The 20,896-nt window shown below is 49.1% G+C and overlaps 1 protein-coding gene across 1 annotated transcript in view; it reads left to right on the top strand.

Moving 5' to 3' along the window:
* The window catches only part of LOC144169287 (peroxisomal ATPase PEX1-like), a 156,216-nt gene extending 140,627 nt beyond the window's left edge, over window positions 1-15,589 (top strand). The window contains exon 22 of the mRNA XM_077698364.1: window positions 15,213-15,589. The gene's annotated coding sequence lies outside the window, so the exon portion shown is untranslated. The remainder of the gene's footprint in view (window positions 1-15,212) is intronic.
* Window positions 15,590-20,896: the final 5,307 nt, after the last annotated feature.

Raw genomic sequence — 20,896 nt, 5'->3', positions numbered from 1 at the left:
CAGTGAAATATGAGCGGCCTGCGACGCAAAGAACATAGTTTAATTGGATCTCGTTTATCGCGCCGACGGAGCAGCGCGCGGAGCAGCACTCAGCAAATGGACATCAGCGTGACATCATCCAGTGAGAGCCAAAAGAAGTGACGCGGCAGCACTCGTCAAAAGCTCGTGACGTCACTTAATGCGCGCGGCCCCACGAGCGGTAAGCGGGCGCAACACCCTCTCAAGCGGGCGCCGGTGACGTCCGCACAAAGCAGTGAGGTCAGGCAGGGAGTCTGCCATATGCGTCGTTCGGGATGAAAGCGCGGGAATTTGAAACAAACGGTTTTCAGGTCGTTCAATGTAATTAACTATCGTGCGCTCAAGTATTTGAAGTGCTGTTTCAGGTTCGCCAGGCCATTAAGCATCGATAAAAGCAATAAAAGTGTAACATAAAATTTTCGTGTCAGTGCTCCTTTAAGCGAAGCTTCTGTGGCTCGGATCCTGGATTTGATGGCACCCGCATGCTTGGGAGTATGCAATGTGGGCAAGCCAGCTTACAAAGACCAAGCTTATCGTCAAAGCAAGTGCATATTTTAGGCAAATGCAAGTACATTCGTCGGAGCCATGTGTGTCTGCGAATGTATGATGTAGAGCATGACGCAGTGTGTGCCTGATAGGGCGACCAAGCACGCTTGCGTTGAAAACGACTATCACAGTGTGTGTGCTATTACAACGCGGTCACCGACAAAGTCGCATGCTGTTCACCACATGACTTGAACGTCAAGTATGTAGGTCTCATCACCTGGACGTGCATTCATAGTGGATTAGTTATCATTAATAAGCACCATTTTCAAGCTCAGTATACAGTCAAAATGAAAGTTCTTGTGGGTGTGTATGCGTCTTTTTAGGGGTGACCTCCAGCAATGCCCAAGAGAATTAAATTTTCTTACACCTTTCACCTAAATTCTTTGTCACGTCTGCACCGTGTGCTAAAATCTTCACTGGTCATCCACTTTCGCATGGCCGAAATGCCAATCGAATTTTTTTCTCTTTAGCACGCCTATTTGTTTTCAGAGGCTTTGTAAAATGGGATTGTAAGCGGTCAATTTTTTTTAGGTAGATCAACAAATACTTTTGGCCCAGCTGATAATTGCTCCGGAATTGAAATTTATATACCAAATTGGGAAATCACAAAATCGGGCTCGTACAGTTGGTTAAATCTGCTTTGAGCACAGCTAATTGTACACCAATAATTCATGATAACAGTAGCGGTCATAAGAGAGAGCCCTGTGGGATGCCGGTGTTAGTAGTTACTCAGCATATTCTGAAAACAGTGCAGTGACAAGTCAAGGGAAGTGACCTAGTCACCCACTTGTCCTGCATCCGTGCTGTTCTGGTAATAGCAGTGGGCAGAGGAACGAGCCCTGCTGAACTCCAGTGTTGGTAGTTATTCAGCATATTCTGAAGACAGTGCAGAGACAGGCCAAGTGATATAACTGGGTCACTCACTCGTCCTGTTTCTCTGCAACAAACAAGCACCGCGACTCCGCCTTTAAATGCTTTCTTTTAGCACAACAACCGGACATGGTACGGAGGGACACGCTCAAATGCGTCCCTCATTTCTCTGCCCTTTAGGGTTGCCACCTTTCCCCGAAAAAAAAAAAAACCGGCCCTTCGGGAGGAGGGGGCGTGGTGTATAGAATGTTTATTTGTGGTGAAAAATGACGCCATGTTTTAGACATGCAGTGCCATTTATTGTAGCGTTTTCTTAGAGGGAAAGCAACGTAACGTTTGTACTGAAAGCGATTGAGAGCTTGGTTATTGCTCTGTGTGTGCTTCGCTGAAAAGTAACCGCAATTGCTGACCGCGGCGGCCGCATTTCGTTGTTTTGTTCCTCCCTTAGACCCCCTCAATCTCAGGCAACGCGCTCTCCCGCGTATTTTCTTAGCTCGCGTGTCTTTGCGCAGCTTGTCGACACATATTTATCGCCTTAGTTGTTCAATTGACGCTTATAAACGCCCAAACGAACATAATCACGGCACGAAGGCAAAAAAAACCGGCCAATGACGGCCGGTTTTAAGTATTGACTGGCAACCGGCCCGCTGTTTAAAAAACCGGTCGGGCCGGACCAAAACCGGGCAGGTGGCAACCCTACTGCCCTTGGCTGTTGGCACTGAGGTCCTTGTTTGACATTGTGAACCACACTGCTACTCCTGCTCCTCCGGCGTATGGTCTCACTCCGGGGATCAGCAAGCAACCAAAGGAAAAGCCGCCGTTTACGCCTAGCAGCGATGACGGTAAACAGTAAGCGCTAACAAATAAAGTATGAACGAATACGGGTGGAGGTGAAGAAAACAATAATAAAGCGCCCGCTCGTTGTTGACAGCGAACGCTTGTTAAGGCTGATAGTGTAGCCCCTGATTGGCGCGGCGGCGGTACCTTCCCCAAGACGATCAAGGGAGAGCGTAGGGGGACGGGAAAAAAGGGAGCGTAAACAGAGCGTTAAGCACCCTTCCGCGACGCGATGCCGGCGGCATCGGCGCGGCCCGAGCGCAGCCCGGGGTTTGTCAATCGTCACGCGGGAAGAAAAAGGGAGCGCGGCCTCAGAAGTGTTTTGGTCAGCCGAGCGTGTGATGATCCGATTTCGCGAGGTCACTGAGAGGCGGCCCGCGGAAGGTGTTCGCGGTGGAGCGCGTTGAGTGGTAGCGCCGCGCGTACCGTAATGAGCGGTATATGCCGCCCCCTTGTACTTTCGCTTACCGCACCGCCGTCCTTGTCAGCCCGGTCTTTACCCGAGGCTCTTTGTGGTTGTTGGGAAGCAGAGAACGAATGCCAAAAGGAACAAAAACGAGAATAGGGGGGAAAATCAATACAGTTTTCCTTAGATTGAGCACGACTGACTAGAGAGGAGGTCTTCACGCTGTGTCAGTCTGTAAGAAACAGGACTGCCGAAATGCGCGCTCTTCACTGGCTGAGATCGAATGACTTCACGAATGTAAGTGCAAAGTTGACCAATCACGACTAGGGGGATGTGAGCAGTTAGGTAAGGGGGAAGCGATTGAGCGTTGAGGGCTGCGTGCTCAAGAGCGCCTTTCGCTCGAGGGTCCTGCGTCTCTTTCTGTTCGCCCGTGAAGGCCGTGTTTGTGCGTGCGGGCGCATAGTTCGCAGCTCACTTCTTTGGCGATGTTAGTGTTGCGTAGCTGGGGACCCGTAAATGCCGCTCCCGGAGGCCCCGCGAACAGCAGCAACGAGGGTACAGTAAGAGTGGTGCTCCGGCCTTTATGCTTTTGTCGCTCTTCAGGGAGGAGCACTCGACCCGGCGGTGAGGAATAATCAGTGTTCGCCGATTATTTATTTGTCTGTTTATTTTGTACGCTCCCCCTCTATATGCGCGATTTACGGTACCTAGTGTTGTTTGCTTTGTGCCGCCCTTGTAAGCCTCGTGCGGGTGGTCGTCGGGTAAGTGAAAAGGAGGGATAGGGACAGGTTGCCGTTCTGTCAGCGTTGTGGGTCCTTCCTTTTCTTCCCCTTTTCGTTAAGTCTTTCCCTCCCGGTGGCCGTTGCTTATCGTTGTGGGCTTTTCTTTCCCTACCGTCGTGCCAGCCCAAGGCGGTCGCTCAAAATTAAGTTTCGCTTTCGCTCGGGGCTGCTAACGAAAGAGTTTGCGCTTTCGCTTGCGTGACCCCCGTTTCGATTTGTTCGTCCTCATCTTGTTCGTCGCCGCGATTTCTTTTCTCGATGGCGCGGCGCCTCTGTACCGCGTTGCACTCCGCTCCGTTTGTGCCCGAAATGACTTTTGTCGCTCTTTTCTCCGCGACAACGCGTTCGGGTCGCCCTAAGAGCGCGATCGCGCGTTTGACTGCCTGATGAGTGGGAATTACGCACGCATCGGTGGCTTTAAGGGCCCCGGAAAGAAGACACGCGCTCGGCAATGCGTGCCTTTTTTTTTGGAAAGGGGGGGGGGGGGGCAAGGTCACGTGATCGAATTCGACCAATCACGTTCGAGCACGTTCGCGCTGTGGTCGTCCGTAGAGCAAATCAGCTTCTCCGGCTCTGAATGACTGCTTCGCGCTGCTTTTCTTTTTCGAGACTTAAACCCCTTGAACTCGTTGTATCCTTTCTGCGGGTATTCTGATCTTGCAACTTTGTAGCGGCAGGTAGGTTGAAGGGAACTTATTTCACCATTGGTGAGATTTGATTAAATCCTCGCCTTAAATTCCTGCCGAAGAATTTAGAAAATAGGGCGCCTTTGAGTTAAGCCCATGGTAGCACAGTAATTGATCGCAGTCAGCTGAATGCTGGTGTGCAGTTAACACACTGGTTAACGCTGGTTCATATGACGCCACACGTTAGTGTAGCGCTAAATTCGCAAGTTCTTCAGTACCTCGATTTCTCGCTGAAAAAAAAAAAAAAAAAAAAAAACGTCTTTCGTGTCTGGAATGGAGCCGCGTTTGTCACTGAAGGATAGTTCTTTCAAACTGAACAAAGTTGCATTTTGTCTTTAGCGTGGAACGCGATAGCGTCATCGTTAACTATTAGGGAGACTCTGTGGTGCGCCCGGCACAGAATACAGCAGCGGCCCCATCACACGTGGGTCAAGAGCGAGCGCTCGCTACACACTAGCGCTGTTGCGTACGTTTAGTTCTTAGGATGCGAGTCGCGGTGGCGTTACATCCTCGTAGAGGAAGTGTTTTAGAGCGGAGATGCTGCATTCACCAGCCATATTTTCTCTAGCAGCAGCGGTTCTGTGCGCTGTGTCGCACGAAAACCATAGAGAGTTACAGCAGAGTGAAGGGGAGGTTCCCGTTTGAACCCATTCCCATTTCACCCTTCGCGCTTGTTCCGTCCCGTTTCAACCCGGCGCAAAACGAGCTTCCCGTTTCGCCCTTTCCCACTTGGCCCGTTCCCGTTTGAACCCGTTCCCATTTCAACCTTCCCGTTTGTTCCTTCCCATTTCAACCCAGGCCGGGAGAACCTTCCCGTTTCGTATTTTCCTATTTAGCCCGTCCCCGGAATAACGTATACCCAGTTTATGAAACGTTATAAAAAACATTTTCATATTGTTTTTCATTTATTTCCGTTTGTTCACAGCCGCTGCGATAGCATGCTCGGTACATCCAGAGTCCTTGACCGCTTTTCAAACCGGGGCTTCACTTTTTGAATCTAGAGACGACGACATTTGGTTACAATTCGTCATACCAATTAACAAATCTTTTAAATTAACAAAGCCTAACAAATTCACAATTAACAAATTAAGAAACAAATCTTTTAAATTAACAAACAAATCTTTAAATTAACAAACCAAAAAAATTATAAAATCAAAAAGCCCAGAAAAGCGCCGCGGAAGCGCAAATAAAAAATCGCAAAAACGCCCTCACTTTGAAAAAAAAAATCGTATTTGGCGGACTAACACATTTCATCGTTATAATAGCGCAAGTGTACATCAATGTCGAAAAGAAACAGATGAAAACTATAAAAGATAAAAAGATGTATAAAAATAAGGTAACCCTATGTATCAGGATACATATGCCACATCTGGCTATAAAAAATCGCAGTCATGAGAAGCGGCGAAAATTATAAACTTAGCTTTGCGTTTTATTGATTCTGTTTATTCCCGTCACTCTAGCGTACTCAATTTGCATAATAGGGCAAACCTTCAAAAACTTAAGCAGCGCAGGGACGTCTCTAGCCTAAATTTTCTTTACTACAAAAACTTAAAATTGTCGCGGGAATACAACCTCCAAGGGCCTTTCAGACGTTCACCGAGAAGACATCATAGTAAGACTATTAGGCAGCGAATCAGCTGAGTTACTATTCGAAAGTTTTCTTTGTTTCCTCGTGCAATTTCTTACTGGAATAAGTTAACTGAACGAACAGTGAACATGGTATTGGTAGAAGAATTTTCCCCACGTATTGTAAATATGTGCTCTGGTTGAATCGTCGTATTTTAAAATTAGAATACATTAAGAATGCATATCCGTGTTTCGGACCCCTTTGCGTCTATTACTTATTTATGTCTTTTACTTATTTGTGTGGGGCGTTTTTAAACTACGCCAAGCAATACTGATGTGTTTTTATGTTCACTCCTGCATGAGCCCGACCAGGCCGTAAGGTATCGGTAAATAAATAAAAATATCCGCCCATTACTCACGTAGGAAAGGCATTTGTAGCCAATTCTCAGATTTCTGCTCATGTTTTTGCCTTTTTTTAAGTCTTTCCTACGGACATCTTTGATCTATAGATCTCTCGAACCCGAAGACAAAGCTACGCTCCAAACAACGAGCATAAGAGTGGCTGATAAATAAATTTCAGCCGCACGTACGAACACCAACTGAAGAAAAATCCAATGCGTGCATTCCTCAAGATATTGGGTATCTTTATAGTACATTTTGCCCCTACAAATCTACAAATTTTGTGTCAAGAGGGCAGTATCGGCCTAAGGCATTCGGAAACTTTCATCGGCCGGAAATATCGGTCGATTCCGGAAAATTTGGTGCATACAAGTTTTTAGTGCATGACCCGTTGCTTGTAAGCACATTTTGGGGAACAGTTTCGAATACGGTAATGCATATTTTCAGAAATTCAAATGGAACGATGCGGGTTCAAATGAGAAGGGCGCTTTGGGAGCGAGTTGTAACGGGAAGGGCGTTTTGGGAACGGGCTGAAACAGGAAGCGCCCAAACGGGAAGGTCGGTTCGGGAACGGGCGCACACGGGACGGGTCAAGCGGGAAGGGCGTTTCGGGAACGGGTTCAAACGGGAAGGGGTCAAACGGGAATGGGTTCTTTCGGGCTACACCCGAGTGAAGAACCGGTCCTGGTACGGCACCCGGTACACCTGCGCATGCGCACAACCAGTTTTTCCGCGTCTGCGCATGCGCAGGAGCGTCGGTCGCCTTCCGGGTACCGTGCCGGGACCGGTTCTTCGCTCTGCTGTAACTCTCTAATGATTCATCACCGCGAGCACGGACCGTGGGTAGACGGAGCTAACTGTACAGGCGCAGCGCGGACTAAAATCACGTATTATTTCTTTTAAAGCAAAGCTTTTTACCCCTACCAGCCAACGGTTTTTTCGCGGCGTGCGGGACTGTGAACTCCTAACGCGGAGGAAGAGGGGGGGGGGCGGTCGGAAGGTTTCAGTCACGGAGCACACTAGATGGCGCGGCGAATTTACCCAGCGTTCCCCGCGCGGAAGTGCCTGCTCGCCGGCGGGACAACCGGCGGTACGGCTTTGTCGTCCGCTTTAGCGACGGTTGTTTTGGGCCTGTTTTGGCGGAGCTTCGCGTCCATTGCGCGCTTCCTTCGCACGGCGTGATTAACTTGTTCGACAGCACCTCCTGGGTAACCCGGACCTGACGGAATTAAGCGGTAGTACGGCAAGGATACGTTAAGGATTGGTTTGCAGGGCGGGAAAACGAAATGTAGAGACCACATACGGACATCTGGCCGCTATGGAAACGCTACTTTTTGCGCACTGCTTGCCACGAATGGGCGTTTTCTATATTGGTGAATACCATTTCGGTTGTGTTTTTGATTCAGTGGCTGAGGTGGGGGAGGGTGATTTTTGGCGCGAATCCCAGGTAACGGCTGGCAGACCCTCTGGTTTCACTCTTTGTAGAGCCACGTGTGTGAATTAAAGTGACGCCGCATGGCCAATTGTTGTGGTGTCGTTTACAGCTTTGCTTTCCAACCACCTTCACAGCGTAATTTGGAGCGAATTTTTTTTGCCCCGCCGTTCTATCATTGTCGGCAAGTCTACCGCACGCCTGAAATGTTCGAGGTATTTGATAAGACACTGCATACCCGGTTCGCTGGCAGATGACGCGGTTCGCAGCCAATGGGGAAGTCTGGCCAGCTGACACCGGCGTTCGTTCGCAGACAGTCGGCTTTTACGCTCAACGGGCCATTTAATTCTTTCGCGTTAAGAATTCGATGGCCGGGGAGGGACCTCAACTACGCTGGGTGAATAGGAAGGGCTTTAAATGGTTTGGATAAGGAACTCGCCCCGCAGTGGATGACTTCAACGAGCTGATGATGTTGATTATGAGAATTTTCGCGAAGGGTGGAATAGATATCTCATCTGTCAGTGGTAAAACGATTTCAGGGGCGCGAGAGATAGTCGTTTATTTCGTCAACGCCAATCATTTCTACTCCTGTTGGCCGTTAAGAGTTGTAATGCTTGCGTCGTGAGGGTCACGGCGCGGGCAATATGAAGACTACCAGGTGTTAGATTCACTGAATTGTGAATATAACATCTGGTATAGTGAATGTCTTAAGTGTAGTCAGTATCCGCTGAAGCTCGCGCCGTATTCTATGTAGTGTCTCCAACAGTGTTACCGTCGGCAAACTTACTTTGTGGTAACCTAACCTTATTGTGTCCACTATTTTTTTCCCCGCAATAGTTTGTCTGCTTGCTTGAATAAAAAAAACGAAGAAGTTAGGTATGAAACGAAGGCGCTAGAGAACGGGAAAAGAAAGGAACGAGAGGATCGGGAAGGAAGAAGAGGAAGAAGACTGGCCGCAAACGTCGTTTCGCGAACAGTTCCGCATTCAAGCGGACACAAAAACGCAGCGGTTGGAAGGGTGGTTACTTCCGGTCGCGCGAATCGGCGGTCGCTCTGGGGCGCGCACGTACGAGCGTGGAACGAGGGGAAAACAATAAAATGCAAAAGAAGGCGATGAGAACGCGCAAATTGACGGGCCAGGACCAATGACTGTGGGGTATATACGTTCACATACATGTATGTCTCTGGCGCGCGTTTTGCACGAACGCGAGAGAACTAAAATGAACAGCAGGGGCAGCGGAGGTGTGCCCTGTGGTACGCCCTGTGCGCAAACAAAGTTTGCATAGTCGGGGATTGGAAACGAATTAAAGAAGGAAAAGAGGGTTGTGCTCATTCTTCTTTTTTTTCCCCCTACTCTTTGTGCCTGTACACTGCGTCGTCGGCGTCGTTGGCTGACTGCTCTCGGTTTCACGCGCCAGTAAGCATGGTTGCGAGTTGGAGGGGCCCCCCAGGCCACGACCGACGTTAACGCTTTATTGAGGCCTTCGCGTGAACAACTTTGTGAGTTACGTGCTCGTGGGAAACTTTGTCGTCGTCGTAATTCCGGCCCCTCTTTCCAACCACCTCAGTCATCTCGTCATGTTTTGTTCATCCTGTAGTCGCAGCCCTTCCTCCCTCCTCTTCGCTCTGGTATTGTTATTTGCATGCAAAGCTTTACTACGTTCGTCCTCTTTTTTCCTGTATACACCTTTGTGTTTTCCGCGGCTTGACTTCCATGAGCCCTGTAGCGTTTGTGGGAATGTCCTCATTCTTTGCGTGCAACAAATGGTCGCCGTTGCTCGTACACGATTTGACGGCGCGATAAGTCGTCTCTGTCTCTTTAAACATTCAACGACCTGTTTCGAATTGAAATTAAAGGAGTACTGACACGAAATTTTTATGTTACGTTTTTTTCGCTGCTATGCGTGCCTACCAGCCCACTAATCATAGAATGACAGATTAGACGGTCGAGCGCAGCGTAAACATTCATTTACGGCGTCGTTTATTCGTGCCAGTTTCGGTTTCGACTGAAAAACGCCGAGTGGCCGCCATGACAGCATGTATAACATGACGTCACTATTCTTGCCGTATCGCTGCCTCTCTGGAAGCGCGCGCGAGCGAGCGCACGCGCGCGCCCAGACCGGCCGAGGTTTTCGCCGTCCCCACAGGCCCGGGCAGCATGACGTCAGTCCCAAAACCATGACGTGTACACACGCCCGAGCAGCGCGCGCCAACCACAGCCAGCGCGTCGGCTTCGTCACGGGAGCCCCGACGTCGGCAGTTTGGGGCACGTAGCAGATGATGTCACGTCGGCCCGCTCTGGGCTTTCTCGTGCGGGCGAAGATTAAAATGGATTTTAAATATGTTTCGCTGAACGGTTGCTGTTGAAACTTGCTGGGAGATATATCCTGATAAAAAGGAAGCGTTTTACATAGTTATCTCAGCTTTGAAATTTCGTGTCAGTACTCCTTTAAGCCTTCGCAAGGGGATTTTTACCTCGGCTGTCGCAACCGCTACAGACTTATCACTTATTCGTTGATTTGAATGCCCATTCACCCGCCTCATTTCGAACAGTGCGATTGCGCAATGCTTGAAACGTCGTAGAAGTATTTGTGAGACTAGGACGGGGGGGGGGGGGGGGGGGGGAGGGGTAAAGTGGAGGGACAGTAGCAAAGCGTGTGATGAGGATAGTTTTTAGTTTTCCGGCATAGTTGCATATAAATTTCGTACGAAATAGGTTCGGGTATGGCGGGATGCCAGACTGTAAACACTGCGCAGCAGCGAAGGTATTGTGCGCGGAAGAGCGATCTGAGAGGAATTACAGTAGACTCCCTCCCGTTAAGACGAACTCGGAGGGACCGTAAAAATTTGTTCGTATTATCAGAAATTCGTCTTAAGCGGAGTTTTTTTTTGCATTGTGGACGTCACAAGAGAGGAAAAATGTTGTTCGTCTTAACCATAGTGTTCGTCTTAACCGAGTTCGTCTTAACGGGTCTCCACTGTATTTGAAATGAGAGCGGGATTGGGTTATGAAAGGTCTTATAATTTGCCAGATAGGAGCAAATAATTGTTTTGGAAGAGCCTTCTCAAGGTGTTGCGTGTCAAGCTGGGAAAGTTGATGTCCAGTGAAGCTGTTGTAAACCACTACACATGCTGATTGAGGAGGGGAGGGGTGGGCATCAAATGTTCGTCGTCTCGGCGGGCGTGTCGCTTTCGCTCGGCTTATCTGACGAAAAATGCTGGGTGCTGCCTAGCCTGACGCATGCGCTCGGCGTCTTAGGTGGGAAGTACTGGGTCCTGCCTGGGTGTATTGTTTACGACACGAAATTTTCCGACCAACGGGAGGCTAACAGCTTCGCTGTAAAACGTCACAGAGGCCTGTGAGAGTCGACCACTAATGCGTGCGCATTCTTTTCAGCAGCTCTGCAGTCCATAGGGCCCCTTCAAAGCCGGCTTGACTGCCGCACACGAATGCGTTGCTGGGAAGTCAAGTTACCAGGGACGTTGTAAGCAGTCTAATGCCAAAGTGTGGGCCGCGGCGGCCGCTTTTCTGATGGAGGCGAAAAGCAAAAACGCCCGTGTGTACGAGATTTCGGCGCACGTTGAAGATCCCCAGGTGGTCAAAATTAATCCGGAGCCCTCCACTACGGCGCGCCTCATCGCCTGCGTTGCGTCGGCGCGTTAAACCCCACAATCAATCAATGCCAAAGTGTGAATGCCTCATGCATCCCTACATCGAGCTGTGCACGAGTCCTGCTGAAGTCGGTTGCACCATTATGCGCAAATGCATTGTTGCAATCACATCGTTCTCCGCGTGTTCTTTTTTAGTGTGATTCTGAAGGTACCAGAGAGAGAGAGAGAGAGAGAGAGAGAGAGAGAGAGAGAGAGAGAGAGAGAGAGAGAGAGAGAGAGAGAGAGAGAGAGAGAGAGAGAGAGAGAGACTTTTTAATGAAATCTGAAGAGGTGAGTCCCACTAATGGTTGGGCTTGGTATTCCAGATGTAGGTGAATACAGTGAGATGAAAGAGCGAAAAAAAGAGAGAAGTATAAAAAAAAAACACAAAAGGGGGAAAGCAAGAGTGAAACATTATACGCCAATTTTAAAAATCGCTTCGCAGAACATTATCTAACTGTCCATGATGGGGAGATGAGCGCATAAATAAACCAATCATCTACGTTCGCACTCTACAACGATTGCATGTGCTAAATCTACCAAGGCATTTATTGCGCAGACATGTATGACGCGACGGGACGGCAACGCGCTCCTTTTAGACTTGCAAAACAACATGGAAATCAGCTAGGGTGCTCCGCCTCGGGCCCTACAGTTACATTACCTGCTCATCCGACACCCAAGCATTTCTGCTTTGCTGTGGGTGCAGCGTTGACAGTAGCGGGATCATCATTTCGCGCCACGATTCGGTTGCTTGGCTGTATCGTGTATCGGATAGGCCAACTGGGCTTTTCACGATCATTTTATAGCGATCCAGTGGATCCTGCTTCGACGTCCTTCGTGATCACTGGTGATTGATCTTATTTACACAGAGGAGACATTGCGCCTATTTGAAACTGCGCGGAGCGGGTCTCTTGCGTCGCAGAGGTTATCCGCGCGCCTGGCTCGTTTTCGAAAGGTTTTAACGACTGTGTAGGGATTCAACTTCAAAGCGGAGTAGTGTGGTCATTTCTGCTAATGACAGCGATAATGCGACCTGCGCGTCCGTAGCCGTCACTTCCCCGTCCATCGCGTGATCCCGTGGAGTAGAAGCACAGACTCGACCACAAGGTCACGTGCTCGAAAGGTATTGGGCAGGGGGCTGATTCACGACTCTGACAACAGGCGTGTGTGGGCTTAACGGAAGCGAGTTACAACGACAAGTGACGTAAGTAGCGGTGTCCCTGACCGGGAGTGGCTTCAATTCCAAATAGGATGTCGCATCCTTATACACTGACGTCATGTCACTGCTTGGGGACTGAACGTCCGTTTTCAGTGCAGTCACCGCTGTTGAACGAAGAACGAACCTTCGCCGCTGATGAAGTTTGCGTCATTTAATAACGTGCCGCTGCTGTTAGCTGCCACACAAAAACACGTTCGGTTAGCACCAGAATACTCTCTCATTTATAAACTGCACCTTGGAGTTTTACGCGAGCGCAGTTTCGTTCACCGCCCCGACCGACGCGCTGGCGTGAAGCAGCGATCGCTCGTCGTTGCCGTTGTCACCCCTGCGGCGTCAAGGCGTGACGTCGATAAGACACATCCCGTTGCTGGCCGCACTGCTCTTATCTATACCTCACGCCTTCGATGTGAGGACACGCGCGGGGGTACAGCGTGTGCGGTTCGGCGGTGCGTTCCGAGTTGGTCAGAGAGACAGATGAGATATCGCGCCCCTAGTATGCCTAGCGCACTGAATGACTTCTTTAGAAACGACGCTACCTCCGTTCTACTCATGTCGAGGCGAAGCAGCGTTCCGTTCTGACGTCGCCGCATTGAATCACGACAATGGTTAGGGCCGACCGACGCGCGCACGCGGTTTCGAGATAACGGTGATACCTTCCGCCGGCTACCCATACTCTTTTTTTTTTTTTAATGATACACGTACGTTTTCAATTCCCGCGCCGTTTAATCGTCCCCATTCTCCTGTACGCGGTGAGCTGTCCGTCAGGCATGCGTCTATACGATAGCGGAGGCGTCTCTGACCCCCCTCCTCCTGTCCGGAGCTAGCGCGCGGGCTTTATCGGTGACGTCATCTAGCGTTCGAGGACTTTGAGCGGCGGCGTGTTGTGCGGTGCAGACCGCTTTACGGGGTCCTTCCGGGCGTGTTCGCTCGGCCGAGCCCGTACTTTTTTTTTTCTTCTTGTTTCACACCGTCTTTTCGGTTTCGAACTCGAGAGAATGAAAGCCGCGTTGGGGGAGGGGGGAGGGAGCATTTTTGGCTTTTGAGGCCATTTGGGCCGCTTTGCCTCGGAAAACGCGCTTTTTCCCCCGGGTAGGCGGGTAAAACGGGAAGTGCCCTGGGTGGTGGCGACGGGGTCTCTGTATTGTATTAAAGGCCCCTACGCTTTGGCTTGTTTTTCTGCTTGAACGCCTTCCCCGGTCGCCAAACAATGGGAGATGCTTGGGGAATGTATAGATGAAGAAATGCGTTTTCGTCCTTATAAATGGCCGAGAAATAGTTAGGTGGAGCAGGGAATGCGTTGACGGGGAGCTTCTTAGGCGTTATTTCTTTCTACGCACACCGGCGGTGTGTGGTCGCGAGCCCCGGCGGGTCGGCATGCTTCGCATTTGTAGCGTGAATCGAGTTAGCACGTATGTCTGCTGCGGTTGATCCAAAGAAAACAAAAAGAAATACCGCGGCCGAATCGTTTTTGCTTTGCTTCATGTGAACCTACGTTGCCGTAATATCTGCCAGCTATAGTCCTGGTTGCCCCCTCCCCCCCCCCCCCTTTCCATCTCTTTCCCGCTTTTTTGCTCCACTGATTAACTATAACTAACTAGTGGGAATTAGCGCCATCTAAAACGTGCGTTGACATCACCGAGTTTATACAAAACGTACTTTTGCGACCCTTATGACCTCTTTACACCGTAACTGGATTACTTTCAGGAACGTTGGTACAGAACGTGCACAAACTCACGCGGGACCGTTTTTCTAAATTAATGTGGCTTTTGTCGAAAACCCTTGGTTCCTGAGTAAGGTGCCGTTCAGAGCTCACCGCGTGATCTCTCTAGGTTCCGCGGATGCCCCCTCTGCTGTTATCAGCGGTCGAAATTACTCATTTTTGCAGTCACGCGCGTCTGTTATGTATGTTTGTTCGCTACGAAGGCTGCCCCGTTAATTGCCCTGTTCATTTGGCATGACTTTATCCACACTGACGTAGGTACACCGATGCAAGAGCCGTTGTGGTGTTTTGCGGCACGTAATTAACGGGAATGAATGAATGAATAAATGAGTGATTGAGTGAATGAATGAATGAATGAATGAATGAATGAATGAATGAATGAATCGAAGAAAACACGTGCCGCTTACACTTAAGAAAAAAAAAAATCAATGAAACCTACTTTTGTTGTCCTTCTGACCATCATCCTCTAAAGTTGGATTTTATTTATTTTGCGTACTGTAGCCCGTCAAAACATGGACCTCACAAAAAATTTTCAGGAAGCTCTTCAACGTTTTGAAACATAAATGTTGGTTGTCTAAACTGAAGATAGAGAGAAAACAAAACGATTTTTTTGTAATATGAATCAAGCTTTGTAGTTTTGTAAATATCTACCGAGATCTAAGCTTCTCAATGGGTAAGGATGACAAATCGGAGGAAAGAGCATGAAAAGTGGTGTTATTGCAATAATAAAAGTGGTAATAGTAATAATAATAGCAACACTATTAACTAGACTAATACACTAATACTGCGTATTTTGCACATAATGAGGGGCCCTCCAATATAGACCCCTCCAGTCACCGTCACAGCCGCTGTGGTACATGGTGGCATACAGGTATATGTGCAGAGCGTGTGATAACAAAAAAAAAAAAAAATTACACGCCGCAACAAGCCCTGTTAAAACAGTAAAGTTATTTGTTGATCGATGTGCGGCTTCTGCAGCTTAAAACGTATCATCTTGCTAACCTCGGGCTGTTTTCAGTCCTCATTCGACCACTCCCAGTGAGCTCTTCATAACGTTGTGTACGCGATGCGTTTTCGCAGGTGTCCTCAAGCTGACGACTGTAGGGGGGCTTCCGCCGAGAGCAAAAGGAGGTCTCCTCGCCTCTATGCATTGCATCTCCAGCGCTCATCGAGACGTGCCTTCACCCGCGGTGTCTGTGATAGCATAAGACAATGCTATAGCGAAAAGCTACAGCGGAGAATACATTTGTCTTTTTCTTTTGTAATGTTTGTATTCCGGACCCTGGGACCCAGCGCATACTGGCGAAGAGAGCGTGGACTGCTAGCCAAGGCCAGGGCATCCCGGACGAGGGACGCCCCCCACCGGGCGGGTGCCCTAACAGCAGCACCAGTGCTCGTGAAATAAACGTTTGCCGTATTTTTGCGATTTTAAGCACCCTCCCATACTTTGGGAGGGGGGGGGGGGAAATGAAAAAAAAAAAAAAGGTTTACTTTCGAATGTAAGCACTCCTTTTAATAAGCAACCGTCGTAAGGTGGATTTCAGATGCGTGGAAGCGGTCCCGAGTTGGCGTTGTGGCCAAGTCGTTTATGATTGAAGTTTTCAGTTACGAACCACTTCACCTGAACGGGATACTGAGAGCTGCGGCCCAAGCGGAACAACTGACTGTAATGGTAGTGAGGTTGACTGAGTATCATACGCAAGCAGTGGTTTCACTGTCTGTACCTATTTTTCTTTTGAATGTTTGCTAAATAAAAAATTATTCCTTTCGCCTGTCCCGTCGAGATACAGCCGCGAACAAAAACTTGCGGGGAGGCGGGGGGGGTGGGGGGGTAATTTATGTTTTGAATCTAGGCACCCACCCCCCTCACTTTATGCATCGCGATCGTGAAAAAAAGGGAGTGCTTAAATCCACTAAATACGGTATTTATCCTCCTTTGTTAGTGTATTACGCTGCCCAAATTTAATTGTTGACTCGTGGTTGTACTTGGAGTGAAAATAATGTCATGTTGTACCGGTGTTTGTGATAGCGCAAGATGTGTCCTGCAGAAAGTGGGTTTTCCGAGTTTTTGTTTGTTTCTTTTTATTTGCTCTCTGTGTTGTACGCACGACGTTAAATAAGGATCAAGCGCCTGTTTAAAGGGGCCATGAAGACAAAATACTACTTTGTTTTAGTATTTGAAAGATTTGGTTTTTATAGCGCCCCAGCGCTTGTCCGGCATCAAACAATGCTTTAGTCACTGAAAAAATAAAGATTTTAAGCGAAAGTTTTGATTCTCCCTCCAAATAGTGTGTTTCGTGACAGAAAGACAAGTCCGGCTGATTCGGACATTAGCGCACTCGTCCTTCCCGGGAAACGAGATCGCACGCGAGGCGGCCCGATGATTCTGCAGCAAGGCTTGCCTCGAGTTCGAAAAGGGGCCGTCTCACACGAAGGGAGGAATATAGGCTCTGGACATGTCAGGCCCAGTACTATAGCCTGAGTTCTCTGAAACTTCCGGCAGCCCACAGATTCCTTACGAGAGGAAAATCAGTAGCGTGGCGTAGGCTGCAGACATACATTTTTCCCCACCCTGCCCTATCCTACCCAGAAAGATACCAGGACACATGGAAGCGGTGCGGACTATAAGCCGCTTCATTCACACACATGGTTTGGGCTTGTCATATTAAACCCCAGCCCATCAACCACGGATTTCCCATCAGTAATTACGAGCAGTGGGTAGCCGTGCTGCCGAAGTACAAGTTTCGGTTGTCCAGCTGGCGGAAGACTTCGCCAAGGACCACGGGCTCCTGGCCGTTGCCTAACGAAGCGCCTACCCGGAACCTTTCTCTCGGGTGGTTACGCTCAGCAAAGATGGCCAACTCTCTCTCTCTCTCTCTCTCTCTCTCTCTCTCTCTCTCTCTCTCTCTCTCTCTCTCGTGAGACCTTGTTTATTGTATGCATATCGCGACGATACCGCTCAAGGACTGCTGTCCGCACTTGCCCTGTTTGTGACTGGATTTGTATCTGGCTACTTTTGGTACGGTTGATAGTAATCTTTCGTAAAAAAAATTCTCCGCATTTCCCCGAGGGGAAGAATGTGAAAGTGCGAATGCACGAGTTGAATTTGCGCGGTTCGGTAATGTTCGCGAAAGAGAGATCACACACACACACACACACACAACTACAAAGAAAGAAAGATGCATTTATTCACAGACACCTATTTGTGTTGTCTTTGTACTTGATTGCTAGAGCGGATCTCAGCTTTGAAATTTCGTGTCAGTACTCCTTTAAGCGGGTGCATTAGCCCTTCTCACGCCCGATTCTTGGCCAATCCCCCACGTGGGTATGTGCCATGTCAGCGGCCAGGCAGCGCGCGCCCATCTCCCCCCGTTGCCAAGGAAGACGAGGAGATTCCTGGCCAATCCCCCACGTGGGTATGTGCCATGTCAGCGGCCAGGCAGCGCGCGCCCATCTCCCCCCGTTGCCAAGGTAGACGAGGAGCGCGCGCACCCGCAGCTGTTGCTATGCGGACGGCGGCGGACGCTTCAGGCTCGCTTAAGAAGTGCATTCGCACTTAAAAATTAGCCCAACTCCACTGACTTAACATCGCGAACGCCGATGCGGAGCTTCCTGGCGGTCCGTTATTGCAAGGCTAAGCTTCGTAGAACTTCTCAAAGCTAGCAGATCGATTCCAGTTCGCGCCGATTCATTTTTTAATGCGTAACGTTCCCTGTCGAGCACCCTAACAGCCAGGTCCGCGTAATGCCCTGCATTCCCACAAAAATGCAGATTTGTAACACCTGTAATCGTTCAAATAACGTAAATGGAGATAATTGGTCGAACAGAATTTTGAAAAACCAAAAAATAAGAAAAATAGAAAAAAAACTGGTGCAATCCTCTCTCATAGGAATCGGTAAAACACAAAGTGAGATGTCCAGCGAAATCTGCAGCTGAGCATGATTTGCGGGTCGGCGGCTGTCTTGTGCGCGTGCTTGGTGAGTGACGTCCTGCTGGCGGTTCGCTTCGGCAAAGGTGTACTGGCGTCATTTCCGTGACGCATATGAAGTCGGTGAAATCTTGGTGTTTCCCGGCGTAAAACACTTTGGTGTTAAAATATAAAACCCGAAAACGAACAACCCAAAATATAACGTACTCTTTAGTACTAAAGGATGCTTCCCCGCAACAAGACCCTGTGTGCAGGGGTGCACCCTTTACAGGCTGCTTGCTTCGTTGTCTAACAGAACTATGTCTAACAGAACAAATCTGTCTAACAGAACTGGAGCAAGGATATCGGAGAACTTCTGGTACAGCTCTCCACTTACACCATCCGACCCAGGGGTCTTGTTAGCCTCAAGCTCAGAGATGGCAGCCTTAACTTTTTCAAGTGTTATAGGCCTAGAAACCAGAGCCCACTCATCGTCTGCTAGTCAACCAATGAGGGAACTAAATTCGTGGCCCCGAGCCAATGGACTGGACCCCGCAAATAGTGCCCTGTAATGGTCAAGGAAAGCGCTAGCAATTTCAGCTGCTTCGGTGTACCTAATACCTTTTATGCTCAATTTCTATTAGTTCCTTTGCAAGTGCTGATTCTCTATCATCAGTAAGCCAGCGGCGTGCGGGGTAGCTATCAAAGAACCTGTCAGTTGTCGACCTTGTTAAAGCACCATGGTATTTTTTCGTAACGTATGACTGGTTGTGCTTTAACAATACCAATTTCTTCTACAGCTCATCCTGGCCTGACCGCTTCCAGTTCATGAAACCCAACCAATGTACGAGTAAATTCCCGTACATAAAAAGTTTTAAAAACGAAAGGCGAGCTGACACTCCTATTGCGCAATTACTTACCTCCTGTTTGAATTATCTCAATTTTTATATAAAGACTGCGTGCTTCAAGAATAACAATCAAGTAATCTAATTAATATACTTTTACAACATCCTTCATCAGCCAATAAAGAGGTGTAAAGCTTTCACAGATCCCATTGAGGCAACGCTACGCGGTCTCTTATCTTCCTACGCCAGCAGATACCATGCAATGGGATCTGTGAAGGAGGTGGGGCGTACAGTGTTGGCAGAAATTATAGAATTCTATTCTGCTGAAATATATATGCGGTCAAGACGTTCGTTCCAAGGGCACTGAAAGTGAGTAAAGTGCATAGTACTCCCTTTTTCCTAACCAGCATTGACAAGACCTTTATAATGTGCTAAATCAGACAAGGTGGCTGCGCTGTTTTCATAGTGTGAACATTGTTTAGATCGATCCTGCCTACATCAGGCACAATTGAAATACCCCTTGAGGAGGATCTTCAGTTATGTGCGAAGAGAATTTCCCGGTGATATAAAAAAGGATTTACGCTACCGTCAATTCACTTGTGCATAAAGGCATATTATGCGCTATTCTACTCCTATGGAAATGAATGAAACGCCCGGAATCATTTATACTGCAGGATGAGAGGAAAACGGCGTTCGCGCTCATAAGCATGCAGAAAACATCATCCACGTACGCGACAAGCCTGCAGAGGGACTGACTCATGCGCTCAAATGTTGTAAATAGGGCTTAATGCAGCCGCCGTTTCCGATCTCACCGGTTCGCGGTGGCACTGCAGACGCGCTGAATGCACCATCACATCGCCCTCTCTATATCCACTGAAATCGTGTGGAATTTTCACCAATGTACCAAACCATCATTACCAGAAGGCTCTGGAAATCTTCCTGAGCAAGAGGGCACCGAAATTTCTACGCTTCAACCAAAAGTTGGCTTTTTGCGGCTACCTTCCGACATAGCTCGCGGGAAGGCCGCTCGGCCTATTCCGCAACACCGCTTCCCAGACGACGACCGAAGCCCCACGATGCCTCTCCGACTGACCTACAGTCTCGCCGAAGACGGCTGGCGTCAGCTGGTGGCCACGGACAAGCAGGTGAGGGCCACCAAGATCATTTACGGGTGGAAGGGACCGTTTCGCTTGCCGCGCTCCGACCCATGGCTGTAACTCAAGCACTAGGCCTCACGGCCGGCCTGCCTTACACCGGACGAAATCGCAAATACCACCATGCAGGTAGAGGGACAGAAGAACATAATCGTGATGGTCACACATTCGGAAAAAGCCAGCAACAAGCTGCTAAAAACCACTAGCATCGCAATCGGCGGCCCAAGTCACCCGGTCAGGACTTGCCAAGCAGCAGACACGTGCCGCGGCGTTGTCCATCAGAATCCGCCGAACACTCCAACCAAAACACTGCAGCATAACATCACAGCTAGCTTCGTCCGCTATAATAGTTGTTGTGGTTTAGCTTTGGTTAACCCTAGTTTATAGGGAAAGTTTCACTGCCCTGGCTAGGCCCATTGTGAAGGTGTGGTCGATGTGTGGTTTCGCAATGATATACAGACATGTTTTCAATGAATACACTGCTTATTCATCATCTTTTTTCGCCTCACGGCGTTTTTTAAGCCTCGCCGCTGTACGAGCGTATTCCTCCATCGCACACGACTCTGCGTAACACGTGGCCTCCTGGCCTTCCTTCGCGGCGGCCTCCTCGCCGTTTTCTGCCAGGTAGCGACACGGGTTCCCCGCACGTCTCCGTTCCTTCCTCGCCTATCTCTCCCCTGCCGCCTATCTTTCCCCGCCATCAGGCCGTTGCTCCGTGCCGGGCGCTGTGCCAGGTGGCTACACGGTCCCGCGCACGCCTCCGTTCCCTGCTCGCCTATCTCTAGCCAGAATGGTTGCAGGTTGGGCTAGTTGGAAAAGTATATTCTTGGATGGAATCAGCGCGTAGTTAAACAAAGA

Source organism: Haemaphysalis longicornis, unplaced genomic scaffold (assembly GCF_048455015.1).
Source record: "Haemaphysalis longicornis isolate Haplotype H1 unplaced genomic scaffold, Haemaphysalis longicornis Haplotype H1 scaffold_2, whole genome shotgun sequence".
Classification (NCBI taxonomy): domain Eukaryota; kingdom Metazoa; phylum Arthropoda; class Arachnida; order Ixodida; family Ixodidae; genus Haemaphysalis; species Haemaphysalis longicornis.
Note: the sequence above shows the minus strand (reverse complement) of the source record. Positions and strands in the feature narration are given on the sequence as shown.